Source organism: Globicephala melas, chromosome 5 (assembly GCF_963455315.2).
Source record: "Globicephala melas chromosome 5, mGloMel1.2, whole genome shotgun sequence".
In the NCBI taxonomy this organism is placed as follows: Eukaryota; Metazoa; Chordata; class Mammalia; order Artiodactyla; family Delphinidae; genus Globicephala; species Globicephala melas.
In genome coordinates this window covers 75,833,996-75,853,032 of record NC_083318.1, presented here as the reverse complement: position 1 = coordinate 75,853,032, position 19,037 = coordinate 75,833,996, and the positions used below count along the sequence as shown (strand labels likewise).

The following is a 19,037-nucleotide window of genomic DNA, read 5'->3' as shown; positions in this document are numbered from 1 at the left end:
TGTAATAAACCATAATGGAAAAGAATATGAAAAAGAGTATATATGTGTATGTATAACTGAATCACTTTGCTGTACAGCAGAAATTAACACAACATTGTAAATCAACTATTCTTCAATAAAATAAATTTTTTAAAAAGTTCGCCTTTGGAGTAAACTACCTTTTTTTTTTCCTGTGAATTTCTTGTATGACAACAGGTTAAGTCGCAATTATCTATAGTTGCGTAACAATGCGCTCCAGAACATAGTGATTTGGGGCCTCTCAACCAGCTGCAATGGTGGGAGAGTGGTAATGGCTGGAACCTTCAAGAGGGCATCATTCATATGTCTGCAGCCTTGGCAGAGATGACTGGAAGGCTGGGACCTCTATCTACATGCCCTCTCCCTCTACATGGTCTCTTCAGTAGGGTAATCTGACTTATGTGGTGATTCAGGGCTCCCAAAAGTTCAAACATAGAAGCTTCCTGGCCTTCTTTAGCCTTAGGCCTAGATCTGGCACAATGTCACTTCTGTCTCGTTCGATTGAATACGTGAGTCATGAGGCTAGCCAAGATTTCGTGTTAGAGAGGACTTCACAAGGATTTCGTACCAGGAGGTATGGTTTTTTGGGGGGTATATTCAGAGACTGGCTACCATATCTTCTAGAATGGATGGATTTGATATGTGTGGCTCCAAGAAGTTAAAATGCCCTGAATGATAATGTGTAAGGTATAGATAATATATTATTTCTCATTTTTGGTAAATGTATGCATATGTATTGCTGTGCAAACAGGAAATCAAGACACAAGACTCTGAAAACAGTTGGAGCGTTTATTCTCTTGAATTAAAGGAGATTCTAAAAAATAAATTTGATTGGACTAGCTGTGCCTGACCTGGCACTAGACTGTGATCCTATAAAGTACTGAATTAGCTGGACCTCTTGAGAAACTGCTTGCCCAGTTGGGGCAAGGTTAGCCCTGTTGGTTGGGGAGGGGACATTTCTACTGTCAATCATTCTGGGAAAATGTAGGTCCTAGAACATGAGATAAGGCTTCTGGAAGAAGGCTTTACACAGGTGTGAGTGGGCAATTCCATCCTCTACTTGGACCTGAACTCTTGGAAGAGAAAATGTACCCAGTGACTCCCTCATGCATCTTCTCAGGAGAAAAATGATGTTTAGTAGCCTCAGTATGTGACTGCAGGCTGGGGTTTAAGTAAAGCTATGCTCCACGAGGAACTCCTGTGAAGCATTCAAGGACTGTGAAGATTCTAGGCCTGTGTTATAATTCCCTCATGTTAGACACCAGCTTCTAGAAAAATCTTTTTTAAACATTACAGCCTGGTTTCCACTGGTGCTCTGTAGAAATGAGGGAGAGGTCTGTGCCTGGTTGGGATGAAGCGGTAGAAGGGAAAGCAGCAGCAACCAGAGGGAGGGCGTTTTAGGAACTTCCAGGGGAAGAATTTGGCAGAAGAGATGGTGGCCCAAGATGGCTCGGAGGTGATTAGTCACTGCTGAGGAGGAAAGGGACAACCAAGATGAATTTCAGAAGTACGCATTTTCCAGGAATTTCAGTGATACTTGGTGTGGAAAACACAATCAAAAAACACTAGATTTCCTAAAGGCAAGTGAAATGAGGGCTTAAGCTAATGATACCTGGCAATGAGAGGAAAATGTGGCAGTTTTGTGGTCTCTGGTGGGAAAGGCCTCGGCCTACACATTTAGAGTCTATTTAAGACATACGTGTGTGTCTGTCTTTCTATCTATCTATCTATCTAGTGTACATGCATGTCTGTGTGTGTGTGTGTATGTGTGTGTTAAAGGATTTAAGAATTCCTCTATTTTCCCATAGCAATCATTCCTTGGCATGATTCTTTCAAACTAAATTCCCCATTCAACAATTTGAAACACCCCAACGTTCACTGCAGCACTGTTTACAATAGCCAGGTCATGGAAGCAACCCAAATGCCCACAAATGGATAAGGAAGATGTGGTACGTATATACAATGGAATATTACTCAGCCATGAAAAGGAACGAAATTGGGTCATTTGTAGAGACATGGATGGACCTAGAGACTGTCATACAGAGTGAAGTAAGTCAGAAAGAGAAAAACAAATATCGTATGTTAACGCATATACGTGGAATCTAGAAAAATGGTACAGATGAACCGGTTTGCAAGGCAGAAATAGAGACACAGATGTAGAGAACAAATGTATGGACACCAAGGGGGGAAAGCAGGGGTGCAGGGTGGTGGTGGTGGGATGAATTGGGAGATTGGGATTGACACATATGCACTAATATGTATAAAGTAGATTAACTAATAAGAACCTGCTGTATAAAAAATACATAAATAAAATAAAATTTTAAAAAATTAATAAAATTTAAAAAAAGAAAAAAAAATTGACAGCCAAGAGAAACTTTGACACAATCTATTGATACTTAGTTTCTACCTTACATCTCCATGAATACATCATATCTGTTGAAAGTTGTAGTCAGAGTTAGCCCTACAGCTAGCTGTACCAAAAACTATAACAGACCATCTTGGATTTCTGGAGGTGAGCTCATCTAGCCCCAGATTTCCCCTCCAATTATGCTCTGGTCATAAGAGAAACCTACCCTGTTTCCATTTGCTATCATCATCCTTTTTGTGCTCTACTAGTGATGTATGTAGAAGAACAGGTGAGCTTTGTTACTGGGCTTGCGCTGACATCTGAGCTCTGCCAGTTCATTTTATCCCATCATCTCACTGTGTCCTTCCTGACCTTTGGCATTGCTTGCTTTGTGTGCTGGTCTCACACAGGCAATTGCTTCATTAAATTTTAAAAATTCCTGATGAAAAATTTGATCACATCTATTATCTGCTTCATAGCAACATACCAGGTTGTATTCTTTGTCTACTATGTGGTTTCCTACCCGTTTCCACTTTTTTTCTTATAGTATTTTTGTGTAGCTTCCTGTACTGGTTTCTTTTATATTATTCATCCTTGCAGGATATGAGTTTTTCCTTGATGAGCTGTTTTCAGAAGGTTTGTGTAGGAGAAGGGTCAGGCTAGCTGCAACTTTTCTTTATTTGGGGTTTTAAGTGAGTTCGTTTAGCTTTTGCATCTCCTAAGCAATGAAGATGAGCAGCTGTGAAGTTTTTACAACACAAAGACTCTTCTGTGCTGCCACAAAGACAGGGTTTCTCCCAAATGTGGCTAATCTCCGGTTCCTAGGAAGGTTTATCTTTGTCTTTTGATATGAAACAGGGTGCAGGGAAATTCTTGATACCAGCAGACACATATTTACCCGAATATAGCAAACAAGAGAGTTAGGTTTTGCCCCTTGATTTGGAGAAGTGCATCCAGCTCTTTCTGAGATAAACAGCCCCCGTGTCCCCTTGCTGTAGGTTTTTTCTCTTCTTGTTCCCACATGTCCCCTTGGTTTTTACTGGTTTTGGCAGCCCTTCCAAATAAATGGGGACCTGGGGTTTTAACTATCTCCTATGTTCTAAGAAAAAGAATTTTGTATCTTTGTTTCTCTATCTCTTTGTTGCTTTTGGCTGATTTCAATGAAGAGAAAAGAGAGATGCTACCTTTATATCACCATGTTCAAACCAGAAATTGAAATTCATGGGCTTTCAAGTCAGATAGACCTGGATTTAAATCTTGGCTCCACTACTTGCTGTGTGACAAGCTATTTAACCTTTTTGCTCCTCAATTTCCTCATCTCTAAAGTGGGGCTTTAAAGGGCCATCTCTAAAAAAACTATTGAGAGATTTAAAAGGGGTGATGCTTGTACAGCTCTCAGGACAATGCTTGGTACCCGACACATAAAGCAGGTTCCCTGCTGTTATTTGGGGAAAACGTCCTCCCAAATTAATAGAATCACCTGGAAGAGATCAGGGATTCCAGAAATGTGTCTCACAGGACACTATTCAAGAAATAATTCCTAGGTATGACTCAGAAACCAAGGGAGGGGGTGGATTTCATGGACAAATACAAATATGTACCCTTTCAAGATTCACAAGGCACATACCTCTATGATGATGTTGCAGTGGGTTCCACGGGGAATGTAATATGCGTTATCGTGAAGCACGGAGTGTCTGTCGCATTTATGGGAAAGAGCCCCTCCCACATATGCACGTAAAATGTCTCAAGTGAAGATGAACGAATTGGCAACCCTCCTCCCACAGAGAGAAACTGCAGAACCTTAACCATTAAGTCTGAGAGTCCTGGGATAACAAAGGGAGCTGCTATTCAAAATACTCTCATGTCTTTGTTATTCTGGTAAGCATAGCACTCACAACATGCTGGGCACATATACCAACTCACTACTCTACAACTGTTTGAAGAGATTATTTATTCCCTTTTATAGATGAGGAAAGAATTCTTTTCCAAAGAATAGGGAAAGTGTTCCCCTCATGAAAATAAGGACCTAAATGAGAATTGCTGAATATGTCCTTTCTAGTATGGCTGTACATTTTATTCATTTAACTAAATGTATTCACTGGTAAAGAAACCAGTGTGTATGCAGCTCATACTGGTGAATTACTGAAAACAAATCCTATAAGAAGAACATAGGTCCCACTGACTTTGAGATCTAGAGGCCCCAGCTCCCTACCCCTTAATGCCCTTGATGTTTTGCAACAGGGACATGGAGCATCATATTAAAGCCCATGTGGGGAGACTTCCCTGCTGGTTCAGTGGATAAGACTCCACGCTCCCAAAGCAGGGGGCCCGGGTCAATCCCTGGTTGTGGAATTAGATCCTACACGCAGAAGTCCGCATGCTGCAACTGAAAAAAAAAGATCCCATGTGCCGCAACTATGACCCGGCACAGCCTAAATAAATAAATAAATATTGAAAGCCTACATGGGGACTTCCCTGGTGGTCCAGTGGTTGACTCCATGCTTCCAATGCAGGGGGCACAGGTCCCTGGTCAGGGAACTAAGATCCCACATGCCGCAAGGGGTGGCCAAAAATAAATAAATAAATAAATAAATAAATAAAGCCTGTGTGTGTGTGTGTGTGTGTGTGTGTGTGTTCGTGTAGGGCATCACAGTGCTCTTGCAACCAACACCCGTGAAAGGGAAGGAGAGGAAGCAGGATGGGGACAAAGGGAGAAGTTGAGTTGTGCTGCAGACCCAGCAAAGGGCTTTAACCAACCCCACAGGGAGATTCGGGTCTGAAATGGTCCTGCAGAGATGCCCCAAGTCAGAGTGAGGGGGTTGGGCCTTTACACCCTTGTGTTGATTAGTCATTGTATGTGTGCTACCCTTGGAAAGAGGTTGACTTGGGACAAGGCAGTTTTTATCGTTAGAGGCAGTCTTCAAAGAGAGGGCTGACAGGCGAGAGCTGTCTTTTGGCCACATTTCCACAGCAGGGGCAAGTCCTTCATTCCAGAAGGGGACCCAGGGACTACACTGCAGCATCCACACAAGGTGCATTTTGAGACAGAAAGTTTTTATACACTGAATGTGAACAGGTAAATCGCTCCAGGAGTGAGCTCCCTCCTTGTAGTTAAAGCCTGAGTTTTCATAGGAATGAATAGAGCTTTTAGACAAAGAGTCTAAAACAAAGAGTTTTGAAGGAGATTCTTAGAGAAAGGCACATCCTTGTCAACATTTCTTATAGTCTTTTAGATAATGGTCATCCTAATGGGTGTGAAGTGGTATCTTATTGTGGTTTCGATTTCTGTTTTCCTAACAAGTAATGATGTTGAGCATCTTTTCATGGGCTTGTTGGTCATTTGTGTATCTTTTTTTGAGAAATGTGGGGTTTTTCTAAATAATTTTTTTGGCCGCACCTCGCAGCTTGTGGGCTTAGTTCCCCAACCGGGGATTGAACCTGGGTCCTCGGCAGTGAGAGCTCAGAGTCCAAACCACCAGACCACCAGGGAACTCCCTGGAGAAATCTTTTGTTCACTTTATTCAAATCTTCTGTTCACTTTTAAATTGATATATTCGTCTTTTTTGTTATTGAGTTGAAGAATTCCGTATATATTCTAGATACAAGTCCCTTATGGGATATACAATTTGCAAATATTTTCTCTCATTCTGTGTGTTTTCTTTTTACTTTATTGGTAGTGTCCTTCAATTCATGAAAGTATTTAATTTTGAAGAAATCGAACTTATCTATTTTTTTCTTTCATCATTTGTGTTTTTTGATGCCATGTATAAGAAAGCATTGCCAAAGTTCAGTTCATGAAGATGTGTTCACGTTTTCTTCTAAGAATTTTATAGTTTTAGCTCTTACATTTAAGTCTTTGATCAATTTTGAATTAATATTTGTATACAGTGTGATTTTGGGGTCCAACTTAATTCTTTTGCATGTGGATATCTATTTGTCTCGGCACCATTTGTTGAAAAGACTATTCTATTTCCACTGAATTATCTTGGCACTCTTGTTGAAAATCAGTTGGTCATAAATGTAAGGGTTTATTTTTGGACTCCCAATTCGATTCCATTGATCTATAGACCTATCCTTATGTTAGTATTGCATTCTTCAGATAACTGTAGGTTCGTAATAAATTTTGAAATCAGGGACTCCTTCAAAGTCCTTTGTTCTTTTGCAAGGTTGTTTGTCTAGTCTGGGTTCCTTGAATTTCCATATGAATTTTAGGATAAGATTGTCAATTTCTACAAGAGAGCTAGGATTCTGGTAGGGAATGCATTGAATCTTCAGATCAATTTAGGGAATATTGCTGTCTTAATATTAAATGTTCATATCCATAAATACAGATGTCTTTCCATTTGTTTAGTTCTTCAATTTCTTTCCACAAATTTTTTTTTAGATTTTTTTGATGTGGACAATTTTTAAAGCCTTTATTGAATTTGTTACAATATTGCTTCTGTTTTACGTTTTGGTTTTTTGGCTGCAAGGCATGTGGGATCTTATCTCCCTGACCAGGGATCAAACCCACACCCCCTGCATTGGAAGGTGAAGTCTTAACCACTGGACCCTCAGGGAAGTCCCTCCACAATGTTTTATAATTTTCAGTATACAAGTCTTGTACCTTTTTTGTTAAATTTATTCCTAGATATTTTATCCTTTTTTGTGTTATTGTAAATGGAATTGTTTTCTTAATTTCCTTTTTGGATTAGTCTTGCTAGTGCATAGAAATACAATTGATTTTGATATATTGAGCTTGTATCCTCCAACCTTGTTGAACGTGTTTATTAGTACTGTGTGTGTGTGTATGCAAACATACTGAATAGACATAGTGAGAGTGAACATCCTTGTTCCTGATCGTAGAGGGAAAGCAGTCAGTCTTTCATCATTAAATATAAGGTTAGATATGGATTTTTTGTAGATACTCCTGAGTTATGTTGCTTTTGACTGAATGAAACAGAACACCCTGACTAAACTGATGAAAACCAAAAGGGATCTCACTGTGTCACTATAGTGTAAGTCCAGAATTAGGATGGGCTGCAGTAACAGTGTGCATCAGTTTCTCAGTGACATCCTCAGAACTACAATGAGCTATCACCTCACACTGGTCAGAATGGCCATCGTCAAAAAATCTACAAACAATAAATGCTGGAGAGGGTGTGGAGAAAAGGGAACCTCCTACACTGCTGATGGGAATGTAAATTGGTACAGCCACTATGGAGAACAGCATGGAGGTTCCTTAAAAAACTAAAAATAGAACTACCATATGACCCAGCAATCCCACTGCTGGGCATGTATCTGGAGAAATTCAAAAAGATACATGCACCCCAATGCTCATTGCAGCGCTATTTACAATATCCAAGACATGGAAACAACCTAAATGTCCATTGACAGAGGAATGGATAAAGAAGATGTAGTAGATATACACAATGGAATATTACTCAGCCATAAAAAAAGAAAGAAATAATGTCATTTGCAGCAACATGGATGGACCTAGAGATTATCATACTGAGTGAAGTAAGTCAGGCAGAGAAAGACAAATATCATATGATATCACTTATATGTGGAATCTAAAAAAATGATACAAATGAACTTATTTATAAAACAGAGTCACAGATGTAGAAAACAAACTTATAGTTACCGGGGGGGAAAGGGAAGGGAGGGATAAATTGGGAGATTGGGATTGACATATACACGCTGCTATATATAAAACAGATAACTAATAAGGACCTACTGTATAGCACAGGGAAATCTACTCAATACTCTGTAATGACCTATAAGGGAAAAGAATCTAAAAAAGAGTAGATACGTCTATATGTATAATGATTCACTTTGCTGTACACCTGAAACTAACACAACATTGTAAATCAGCTATACTCCAATAAAATTTTTTTTAAAAAAGAACTCAGGCTCTTTCCACTCCTCTACTCCATTGTCCTTAGCTTCACCTAAGGTCGATTTTCCTTAGAGTTGTAAGTTACCTGCCCAAGTTATCAGGGCTACAGTGCTTCCTTGTTGAGGCATACCTGGAGAGAAAGGTGGTACAAAAGGGGGTTGGGGATGTCCCGGGAACCATTAGGTATGAGACACCAAGTTAAAGGTACAGGAGGATGCAGATGGTACCTCAGTAAGCGCAGCAAAGTCCCTTGATCTTTTGATGTCGCCTGTCATCTTCACAGCTGCAGAGATACAGAGCATCTTGTCTGGGGCCTGAAATGTCTGCTCTTCCCAGTACTTTGGAACAAGGAAGAAAGCTTAATAGTAACACAATTGCTGGGGCTGTATTTATTTATGCTGACTAAGGGCTGTCCCCTCTCAGTGGCAGGTGATTGGATGTCGTCCTTGGGAATGAGGTCAAGCTTCAAATTCTTGAATAAATATTTTAAATCCAAAGAGACAGAGATGATGCTAATGGGAATCCTCCATTCTTTAAACTTCCTGCAGCTCACTCATTCACAGGTGCACCTGACTGTGCACAGGATCTATAGCCAGGAAATGCCAGGCAGGGCTGCTTTATTCTCTAAGGGGAAAGGTAACTGCCAGAGTCAAGGGTCCTGAGGCCAGGACTGTGCCCCACCTTTGCTGGGTGATAGGCACCTACGACTGACATCAGTCAGGGTCCTGCCACAGACAGATGCCACATCAACAGAGGTCAATGGAGGAAGCGGGTTTAATATAAGGCTATTTACAAGGTGTGGGTAGGGTTAAGGAAACAAATGAGGAATGCTGAGACCCCTCAGGGCTAGAACACCCCCTACCCCAGGTCTAAAGAGACGGGTCAGGGAGTAGTTACAAAGCTCAGAGACAACAACTGAGAAGAGGCACTGAACAGCTGGACCCTTCAGTGGAGGAATGCAGCCAATCTGAAGCCCAGCTGGAAGGGAGCCAGGGCACTAAATACCCCAACCCTTCTCTTCTCCCTCCTCTATCTTCTGCTGTTGCCTCCCATTTTCCTAACCCAACTCAAAGACAGGGCACCAGGGATCCTTGTTGATACAGTTTATAGAGGCCGTCCTACTTAAGCACAGAGTGGGGCAGAAAGTGCATCTGGTGGGAAAGAATGGAAAATACCCAGCACACCACCCTTTTATTCATCATTGCACAGTTGGTCTTCCAGGGCAGCAGCGTCTGCCCAAGGAGGGGATTGTCTACCCACTGGGCAAAAGGAAACAAAGAAAAAAGTAAATATCAGTGGTACTTCTTCAGAATGTCATCCCAGGCTCCCACATAGAGTCAAAGTGGATTTAACCTCCTATTTTCTTTTCTGACTCTGCACCCCCCTGGGTCCCCGTACGGCTCATCACACGGTGATCCTGCACGTAGTTTTCACGAAACAATTCTACTCTCTATCTGGTGGTTACTAGGATGCCACTGATCATCATCACTGTCATCCAGTCCATATGTCTAATCGTGAGGGTCACTGTCCACTGCAGACTTCAGTTGAAAGTCTATCTCAGGGAGACTTTCAAATTAATCCAGGCAACACTGATAGAGATACTAAGAACATGTGATAAAATCCACATGCACAGTAATTGAATACATAAGCAGTCGTTAAGGTGTTTGCATTCAGTGGAGACAAAAGGACGGGGTCACTTTTAACAAGGTAGTGAGTGATGAGGGTATCATGGGGGTTGACACCTGAAAATTTCTCTCCATCCCTCAATCAGAGAAGAAGTAACCTTATCCTCACCTGAAGCAATTGCAGGTGCTTGAAACCTCAGAGAAGAAAGTGTCACAAACACAATGTAATCACCCATGACTAGCCCTGGGTTCTGGACTCATATGAAACCTGGAATGGTAATAAATCTTTTTAACTTGCTGGAAAAAAAAAAAAGAGTCATGGACAGGACCTGTCTTCATTTAAAATTTTGACGATTTGTTCATCATGGATTTTTTGCCTTAATTTTGATTTGTTAGAATATTACATTAACATATTATTCATCTTGATTGCTAAGTATTTTGGCCACCCCTTACTTGCTTCACTCTAATCCTGCCCCTGCAAGAGCCTTGCTTTTATTTATTTATTTATTTGGCTGTGCCGGGTCTTATTTGCGGCACGCAGGCTCTTAGTTGCGTTATGTGGGATCTAGTTCCCTGACCAGGGGTCGAACCTGGGACCCCTGCATTGGGAGCATGGAGTCTTAGTCACTGGACCACCAGGGAAGTCCTGAGGCTTGCTTTATGAAACTTTCTGGTGAAGGTTCTTTGGAGAGCTCATCTATTGCACTATGAATAGGAGTCCGTTTAGAAATTTTTCATATAATTTTTCAGGAACAAAGCTAGTTTATAACAAAAGGTACAACTCTTCTCTAATTTTGTTCTTAGTGTTTTAAAGCCCGCAGATGCAACCAAATGCTTGCAATACCATAGGGTGGGTCTCCAACTCCAGGGCTCTAGCTTGTTTCTCCCCCAGCTCCGAAACTTCGCCCAAGCCAATGGGCATTCTTTATTCTGAAGAGAAGTTTGTTTAACCCTGAGTGGGAATTAAATTCAAGGTATGTGAAAACAAAACATTTTTTTAAGTCTCCTTATTTGACTTTCATCCTGGCCCCTGGTATTTACTCAAAGTGCTTTTTTTAACAAACTAGTCTGACAGAAACTGATACTACAGGAAGCTGGAGATCAAAACAAACAACCATATTTAAAAAAAAAAAGCACCTAGGTTTAGCCCCTGCAGAGCTGAATAGGCTCCTAGTGAGTAAAACCCAGTTCTTTGCACTAAACTCACCCACCTCCATGTCTTATCACTGAAAGTCAAATCCTGGCAGTTAGCCCTTGAACCCCTGTCCCAGGCTTTCCATTGTTAACGGTCTCGCCTAATTCAGTGCCAAACCCAAGGCTCCAGAGATGCCAGATTTCAACCTGTGTCCCTCCCCCTTGACAGCCTGAGCAGGGGCTTCACACTAACAGGGCAGAACAGAAGGTTGGGTGCCAGGACACTCCCCAGCTACTTGAGTATTTGTGGGAAATGCACTGGATTCTCTCAAGCAACAGATCAGTAGGCAGGCCAGCAGGGAAAAAGACAATAACATAATTTGTACTTGTACTTTCTTAAAAGAAAAACAAAAGGGACTTCCCTGGTGGCACAGTGGATAAGACTCCGTGCTACCAATGCAGGGGGCCAAGGTTCGATCCCTGGTCAGGAAACTAGATCCCACATGCATGCCGCAAGTAAGAGTTCACATGCCACAATCAAGGAGCCCGCCAGCCACAACTAAGGAGCCCGCCTGCCTCAACTAAGGAGGCTGCCTGCTTCAACTAAGAAGCCCACATGCTTCAATTAAGGAGCTGGTGAGCCACAACTAAGGAGGCTGCAAGCCACAACTAAGGAGCCCGCAAGCTGCAAGGAGACCCAGTGCAACCAAATAAATAAGGTGTTTAACAATGTCAAGCCCATCCAGCCCTACCAGCATACCCTAGCTGCCCGTAGCTCTCAGACTGTTTGATACGCTGGTGCTGCCTGCAAGGTCTGGGTATGGAGGACCCCACTGCACTATGTCTGAGTATTTTCCCACTGCATAAGCCCACAGACTGCCAGCATTTTGCCTCTGGCCTGGTGTACACCCTGGATCTTTGGCCATTTCCATCCTACATCTCCCAGAGTCCAAGCTGGTTTGAGATGGCACAGGGGTGACCTTTGAAACTGGCCCAGGCTGGGCCTGGAACACACCATCCAGACCCAGAATCAGCCTGAAGGACCAAGCTGCCTGGGGTCGGGCAGTGAAGACTTCACAAGTACCAAGCTGGCTATTCCCCCAGAGGCAGAGCACGCTGCAGCCCTAGAGGCCAAGAGTTGAGTCCCTTGGAACAGGTTGACCTGTCAGATTAACAGCTGCAAACTAGGGGGTGCAGGGAGCCTCTTCTGGACCTCCTCCAAGCCAGCCACAGGTTTTGTGTACTGGTCTTGTTACAAACTGTTCAAATAGTAAAGTCTTAGGGTGTTCTTGCCTCTCCTGCTAATGCAGGATCCCAGCCCCCTGCAAAGTTCTCCCCACTCCTCATTTTAAATAATTCTGGATGCCCACAGGGACCTTCTCTTGGGTCCTTAGGATTAAATCAGCTGAGTTACAATGTTATGTCCCTGGACTCTGCTGCCAGCATCCTGCATTGTCCCCCTGCACTACTGTGGTGCAGGGCAAAGCAGGGGGAGAGTACCTTGTCTCTTAGTTTAAATTTTACTCTGTTTTTAGGGTATTTAAGAGTCATGTAGTAAGCCAAAAAATAGCCCCCAAAAGATATCCACGTCAAATCCCTGGAATCCGTGAATGTTATCTTATTGGGGAGAAAAGGTCTTTGCCGACGTGATTAAATTACCCATCTTGAGAGGAGGTGCTTATCCTAGTGGGCCCTAAATGCAACCATATGTATCCTTATAAGATACAGACACAGAGGAGAAGAGCCAGACAGAGGAGAAGCTAATATGAAGACAGAGATTCGGAATGATGAGGCCACAAGCCCAGAAATGCTAAGGCAGCCATTAGAAGATGGAAGAGGCAGGAATGGATTGTCCCCTAGGACCTCCAGTGGGAGTACAGTCCTGCTGACATCTTGATTTCTGATTTCTAGACTTCAGAATTGTGCCACAATAAATTTCTCTTGTGTTCATCTACCCAGTAGTGGTTTTTTTTTTTTTTGCGGTACGCGGGCCTCTCACTGTTGTGGCGTCTCCTGTTGCAGAGCACAGGCTCCGGACGTGCAGGCTCAGCGGCCATGGCTCACGGGCCCAGCCGCTCCGCGGCATGTGGGATCCTCCCGGACCGGGGCACGAACCCGTGTCGCCTGCATCGGCAGGCGGACTCTCAACCACTGTGCCACCAGGGAAGCCCAGTAGTGGTAACTTTTTACAACCGCCTTAGGAAATGAACACGAACAGCGTTGCTTATGTTCTTTCACCGTCTCACAGAGGTCTTTGGTTTTGTTTTAATTGAGTGTTCTTTAACTGAAAGATCTTTTATTTGTTGCTCCCATAGCACTCAGACACGATTATATGGGGATCCCAGGCTGAGACACCAGGCTGAATGGCAGCCCCCGAACTCTACTTGACATCACATCTCTCTTCTGCACAAACTTGTCCTGTCTGGTTCCCTCTTCCTTTAGGAGCAGTCCTCTCCAAGGGCTTCCTCAGCCCCTCATGGCAGGCATGGGGACTTCAGATGGGCCACCAGCAACTCACATGGATGGCAGGTGAAGATCTTGATGATGGCGGGAGACTGAACTCAAATTGGAAATAACATGGGTCCACAGGCCTGCATACACACAGTGTAGAGAGCTTGTCTGCCAGGGTGCCTAGCAGATTAAAATGCACAAAGAGAGCAGGACAAGCTGATCTTTTTAGAGGACATAAGATGAAATTCCATTACAAACTGTATTCCAATTGCCCTTCAGTTTCTTGAAATGGTCTTCATTGCCTAAAACATTCTCCTCCTCAGACTTCAACAAGATGGAAAACTCTGAAAATTTTTCTTCTGTTGACAATTTGTACTGTAATATATTCTTCATCTGGAGAACCAGTTATCTCAGAGTGTAGCAATTTTTAAGGAAAGGTACCCTGAGCCACAGTTTACAAAATTCCTAATAAATTACAGTTTACAAAAGCCACAGTTTACAAAATTCCTAATAAATTTTGTACAGGAATAAATTCCTGTAGAAAATTCCTAAATAAAAGATTGTATTTAGGGCTTCCCCAGTGGCGCAGTGGTTGAGAGTCTGCCTGCCAATGCAGGGGACACGGGTTCGCGCCCCGGTCCGGGAAGATCCCACATGCCACGGAGCGGCTGGGCCCGTGAGCCATGGCCGCTGAGCCTGTGCCTCCGGAGCCTGTGCTCTGCAACGGGAGAGGCCGCAACAGTGAGAGGCCCGCGTACCACAAATAAATAAATAAATAAAAATAAAAAATAAAATAAAATAATATGATTGGATCAGTGGAACAGAATAGAGAGCCCAGAAATAACCTGCACACCTACGGTCAATTAATCTTCAACAAAGGAGGCAAGAATATACAATGGAGAAAAGACAGTCTCTTCAGCAAGTGGTGGTGGGAAAGCTGAACAGCCATAGCACTTCACTGGTTCTAAGCCAATGAAGATAGAACACTCCCTCACACCGTACACAAAGATAAAGTCAAAATGGCTTAAAGACTTAAATATAAGACATGACACCATAAAACTCCTAGAAGAGAACATAGCAAAACATTTCATGACATAAATTGTAGCAATGGTCTTTTTTGTTTTCTGTTTTTTTTTAAAAAGATTTATTTATTTATTTGGCTGTGTTGGGTCTTGGTTGCTGTGTGCAGGCTTTCTGTAGTTGTGGCAAGCGGGGGCTACTCTTCATTGTAGTGCATGGGCTTCTCATTGCAGTGGCTTCTCTTGTTGCGGAGCACGGGCTCTAGGCATGTGGGCTTCAGTACTTGCATCAGGAGGGTTCAGTAGTTGTGGCTTGCAGGATCTAGAGTACAGGTTCAGTAGTTGTGGCACATGGGCTTAGTTGTTCTGAGGCATGTGGGATCTTCCTGGACCAGGGCTTGAACCTGTGTCCCCTGCGTTGGCAGGTGGATTCTTAACCGCTGCACCATCAGAGAAGTCCCTTTTTTGTTGTTGTTTTGTTTTGTTTTGGGTTTCTTTTGGCCGCAGTGTACTGCTTGTGAGATCTTAGATCCCCAACCAGGGACTGAAACCAGGCCCCAGCCGAGTCCTAACCACTGGACCTCCAGGGAATTCACCAGCAATGTTTTCTTAGGTCAGTCCCCTGAGGCAAATGAAATAAAAGCAAAAGTAAACAAATGGGACCTAATCAAATTTATAAGCTTTTGCACAGCAAAGGAAACCATCAACAAAATGAAAAGACAACTTACGGATTGGAAAAAAAAATTTGCAAACGATGGGACCTACAAGGGCTTAATTTCCATAATATACAAACAGCTCATACAACTCAACAACAAAAAAACAAACTACCCAATCAAAAAATGGGCAGAAGGGGCTTTCCTGGTGGCGCAGTGGTTGAGAGTCCGCCTGCCGATGCAGGGGACACGGGTTCGTGCCCCGGTCCAGGAAGATCCCACATGCCGCGGAGCGGCTAGGTTCGTGAGCCATGGCCGCTGAGCCTGTGCATCCGGAGCCTGTGCTCCGCAACGGGAGAGGCCACAACAGTGAGAGGCCTGCGTACCGCAAAAAAAAAAAAAAAGGACAGAAGACCTAAATTGACATTTCGCTGAAGAAGACATACAGATGGCCAATAAGCACATGAAAAACTGCTCAACATCGCTAATTACTAGAGAAATGCAAATCAAAACTACAATGAGGTACCATCTCACACTGTTAAGAATGGCCATTATTAAAAACTCTACAAGTAACAAATGCTGGAGAGAATGTGGAGAAAAGGGAACCCTCCTATACTGTTGGGGGAAATGTAAGTTGGTGCAGCCACTATGAAAAACAGTATGGAGGTTCCTCAGAAAACTAAAAATAGAATTACCATATGATCCAACAATCTCACTCCAGGCATATATCCAGACAAAACTCTAATTCAAAAAGATACATGCACCACTATGTTCATAGGAGCACTATTCACAATAGCCAAGACATGGAAACAACCTAAATGTCCATCAACAGATGAATGGATGAAGAAGATGTGGTACATATATACAATGGAATACAACGCAGCCATAAAAAAAACCTGAAATAATGCCATTTGCAGCAACATGGATGCAAGTAGAGATTATCATACTAAGTGAAGTAAGTCAGAAAGAGAAAGACAAATACTATATGATATCACTTATACGTGGAATCTAAAAAAATGATACAAATGAACTTATTTACAAAACAGAAAGAGACTCACGGACATAGAAAACAAACTTTTGGTTACCAAATGGGAAAGTGGGAGGCAAGGGATAAATTAGGAACTTGGAATTAACAGATACACTACTATATGTAAAATAAATAACAAGGTCCTACTGTATAGCACAGGGAACTATATTCAATACCTTATAAAAACCTATAATGGAAAAGAATCTGAAAAAGAATATATATATATTCACTGAATCACTATGCTATACACTGAAACTAACACATCATTGTAAATCAACTATACTTCAATAAAAAATTAAAACAACATGATTATATTGAGCAGCATGCCCAGTGTAAAATTTTTTTTTAATATTTATTTTGGATGCCCTGGGTCTTAGCTGCAGTATGCAGACTTCTTAGTTGTGGCATGCAGGATCTAGTTCCTTGACCAGGGATCGAACCCAGGCCCCCTGCATTGGGAGCATGGAGTCTTACCCACTGGGCCACCAGGGAAGTCCCTGGTCAGTGTAAATTTACTCTTAAAATAATTTTTAAAAAGCTATCAGGGGGCTTCCCTCATGGCACAGTGGTTAAGAATCCGCCTGCCAATGCAGGGGACACGGGTTCGAGCCCTGGTCCGGGAAGATCCCACATGCCGCGGAGCAACTAAGCCCCTGCGCCACAACCACTGAGCCTGCGCTCTAGAGCCCGTGAGCCACAAATACTGAGCCCAGCTACTGAAGCCCGCACATCTAGAGCCCGTGCTCCACAACAAGAGAAGCCACCAGAATGAGAAGCCCGCGCACGGCAACGAAGACCCAACACAGCCAAAAATAAATAAATACATTTATTAATTAAAAAAAAAAGCTATTGGAAAAAAATAAAAAACTATCAGAAAAAAGTTACTTTTTTGAATAGGTAATACACTCAAATGATTCAAAAGTCAAAAAGTATAAACGGGTGTAAACATGAAAATTTCCTCTTGTTTCTATCCTCCAGTCATCCAGTCTCTCTCCGTACTACACAGTTTGCTTATTCACAGGAAACAGAGGGGCAGTTTGTTTCTTATTATACTTCCAGAGATGTTTTCTGCACAAATGGTGGCAACCTATGCACAGTTTAAAATTTAAAAACCTTTTAACTGAAGAATAACATAAAGAATAATGCAGGGAATTCCCTTGTGGTCCAGTGGTTAGGACTCGGTGCTTTTACTGCTTGGGGCCCGGGTTCAATCCCTGGTCGGGGAGCTAAGATTCCACAAGCTGTGCAGTGCGGCCAAAAACAAAAAAAAAAACAAAAAGGAATGCACACCTCAATTAATTTTCATACACTGGACATATTTATGTTACCAGTACTGAGATCAAGAAACATCATTACCTGAACCCCTTGGCCCCCTCAATGTCCTCAATGTCCCTTCCAGTCACTACATCCCTCAAGAGTCCACTATTCTCATTTTTAACAGTATACTTTTGCTATATTTATATAAATAGGGCAACCTTGACTTTTAACAGCATGCATTACTTTTGCAGTCTATGTATACCTTACATAAATGGAATTATTCAGTAAGATTGTGCCTGGATTCTTTCTCTCAACATTATGTTTGTGAGATTCTTCCATATTGACAGATGTAGTTGTAATTTAGTCATTCTCACTGGTGCTTAATTAATATTCCATTGTTATACATACTATTTTTGCAACTTGCTTTTGTTTTGTTTTACAATATATCTCAGAGAAATTTTTGTATCCATATTTTGAGTGCCCTTATTCTTTCTTTGTGTAGTAGTATTCCATTATGTAAATAACAACTTTTTTTTTTACTTGTGCCCTAAGATAGACATTTAGCAACAACCTATATTTAAAAGTAATATGTGCTTCGCTCATGCAGCTCAATAACAAGAAAACAAACAACCCAATCCAAAAATGGGCAGAAGACCTAAATAGACATTTCTCCAAAGAAGATATACAGACTGCCAACAAACACATGAAAGAATGCTCAACATCATTAATCATTAGAGAAATGCAAATCAAAACTACAATGAGATATCATCTCACACCAGTCAGAATGGCCATCATCAAAAAATCTAGAAACAATAAATGCTGGAGAGGGTGTGGAGAAAAGGGAACACTCTTGCACTGCTGGTGGGAATGTGAATTGGTTCAGCCACTATGGAGAACAGTATGGAGGTTCCTTAAAAAACTACAAATAGAACTACCATATGACCCAGCAATCCCACTACTGGGCATATACCCTGAGAAAACCAAAATTCAAAAAGAGTCATGTACCAAAATGTTCATTGCAGCTCTATTTACAATAGCCCGGAGATGGAAACAACCTAAGTGCCCGTCATCGGATGAATGGATAAAGAAGATGTGGCACATATATACAATGGAATATTACTCAGACATAAAAAGAAACGAAATTGAGCTATTTGTAATGAGGTGGATAGACCTAGAGTCTGTCATACAGAGTGAAGTAAGTCAGAAAGAAAAAGACAAATACCGTATGCTAACACATATATATGGAATTTAAGAAAAAAATGTCATGAAGAACCTAGGGGTAAAGCAGGAATAAAGACGCAGACCTCTTAGAGAACGGACTTGAGGTTATGGGGAGGGGGAAGGGTGAGCTGTGACAGGGCGAGAGAGAGTCATGGGCATATACACACTAACAAACGCAGTAAGGTAGATAGCTAGTGGGAAGCAGCCGCATGGCACAGGGATATTGGCTCGGTGCTTTGTGACAGCCTGGAGGGGTGGGATGGGGAGGGTGGGAGGGAGGGAGACGCAAGAGGGAAGACATATGGGAACATATGTTTATGTATGACTGATTCACTTTGTTATAAAGCAGAAACTAACACACCATTGTAAAGCAATTATACCCCAATAAAGATGTTAAAAAAATAAAA

General features: G+C 42.1%; 1 protein-coding gene across 8 annotated transcripts in view; it reads right to left on the bottom strand.

Moving 5' to 3' along the window:
* LOC115865665 (RE1-silencing transcription factor-like) overlaps nucleotides 1–19,037 on the bottom strand; it is a 284,605-nt gene that overhangs the window by 131,883 nt on the left and 133,685 nt on the right. The gene's annotated exons all lie outside the window — the stretch shown is intronic.